This window comes from Chondrus crispus, genomic scaffold, assembly GCF_000350225.1.
Source record: "Chondrus crispus Stackhouse genomic scaffold, scaffold_58, whole genome shotgun sequence".
Taxonomy (NCBI): Eukaryota; Rhodophyta; class Florideophyceae; order Gigartinales; family Gigartinaceae; genus Chondrus; species Chondrus crispus.
The window spans coordinates 296,763-298,881 of NW_005178551.1; positions in this window are offsets into that span (position 1 = coordinate 296,763).

Sequence of the window (2,119 nt, forward strand, 5' to 3'; positions counted from 1 at the left end):
GATGAATATTCATTTGGAGACGAGGCATTTTGTTCGGACGGAATCTGAGCATTCGCCACATTTGCTTCTGGGTTACTTTGAAGATCTTGTCGTCCGGGAGACACCCTGTCTTTCATGCGTCTAGGTGTTGCGAAAGATGAATCGCAATTTGGTTGCCCAAAATTGTTTGATCGGTAACGAGAAGTAGGGTTGTACGATCTTTGATAGCCTCTCCATTGTGTGAAGCGACCTGCACCTCTTCCAACACGACCACGACCCCCTCTTCCACGGAAAGGCGGCTTGCCTTGTCTCATCAATTTGTCTGCTCTGAAGAAACAATCCTTTGACAAATGGTTGCTGTTACCACAGACCCAGCACGCTTCCACACCATTGCGACTAGAATGCGGTTTCGATATGCGGCTCTTCTCGAAACGTTGTCCAGAACTGAAATTCCTGTTTGTCGCCATTGCTGCCTTGGGCACAATGAAATTACCTTGGGACGATTGCTTTGAGAATTGTCGAGATATTTCAGTTTGAACTGCATTTATCAACTCATCAAGACTCATGTTTGCTGATATCATTGCCAAAGGAGCAAAGTGTTCGCGCAGTGTTCTGATGAGTTTTGAAGACTTTTCTTGTTCAGGGATGGCTTTGTCAAGGGAGGCAAGGCTTCCCAAAATTTCATGGAACTTGTTCAAGTGTTCTTCGCAGTTCGATCCTTCCCTGAACTCCGAAGTCTCTAGCTCTCTCATGAGATTTAAGATAGTTCATTCGTTGGAGGAAGTGTACAAACGAGCAATAGCCTCCCAAAGATCCTTGGCAGACGATTCCTCATTGTCTATGATTGTGCTTGTTTGAGCCATGGGTCCAACCTCTACAGTTAGAAGGATGGAACTCTTCGCTCGTATCATAGCTTTTGTCCATGCGCTTTTTTGGCGAGAGGTCGCCTCATCTCCTGGATGAGCTGTTAGCCCAAGTAGTTCGAAGTCGTCTTGCTGAAGGAGAGCCTTAAGGCGACGGCGCCAGTTCACGAAATTTTTCTTCCCTGAGAGCTTCCGGAGTCGGTAGATTTCTTTTCCGCTCATGGTTCTGGTGTACCTGATCCACCCAAAGGAATGATTGCGTTCTTTTTGAGATCAGTAAAACGTTTGCGATTGCTACCATGTGAAAATAGTGAAGACTGATAAGGTTTATCCTCACCTGCCGGGTCTCAGCGTTTTGCCCGGTCGGTCTCGTTTATTTGGTATACCGCCGCGCAGTTCAGTAACCCTAATTAAATGTCCGCCGTCGCCCGCCGGCGACTCTCGCCGGCTTACACGGCGACGGGGGAATAACCTTCAAGGACGGTTTCGTCCTGCACCGCGTGCTTAGGTGTTTGTCATATTGGTCCCTATAGTCGGACTCGACTTTGCCCCTCGCGGGCTCTCCAGGTGTTGCACAGGCAGGGATTTCTCACAGATAGGACAACCCTTGGGTTCCCAAGGGTTGTCCTTGTCCTAGGGTCTGGGAAGTCGGACCAAATGTACTGTAGGCTTCTCCCGACGTTAATGAACTGTTCAATTTATTTCCCTTAATTTTTTGGGACGAAATCCCACATAGACCGCAGACGTTTCGAGCAGAATGCGTATGGGATGTGCGAGCTTATCAAAACAGTCGAGTTACATGACGGTATCCGGTAGCACACGTGGCACAGATGGAACAGGTGGCAGCGAGCATCCGTTGTGAGCGGCGGCGGGTACACAAGAGCGTGTGGAAGCAGGGGTGGAGTGGGGGGGGGATTGTGGGGCCGTGCGGCGACGCTCGTCGCGCGGCGGAGGCGTTCACACGGGAAGATATTGCGGGCTGCGCGGGGAGATGATTGGGCGGGGCGGGAGATATGGCGGTTTTGATTTGTTGGCGAGGAGGGTAGGGGCGAGGGTCGTCCCCTTGCGCGCGGGGGGGGGGGTGTTTTGCGATGGAAAGTCAAATCCACCCAATGCGGCGGGCGCTTGTGCGCCGACACCGCCCCAGGCACGGCTCGTGCCCCCGACCGACTGACAGTCGGCGGCGGGCGGCGCCTTTCAATACCCTGGCCAAGCTCGCGAGGATGTGCAAAAGAAACGGCGAAACGGGCGCATATTTCCAAAAACCGCCGGTTAAA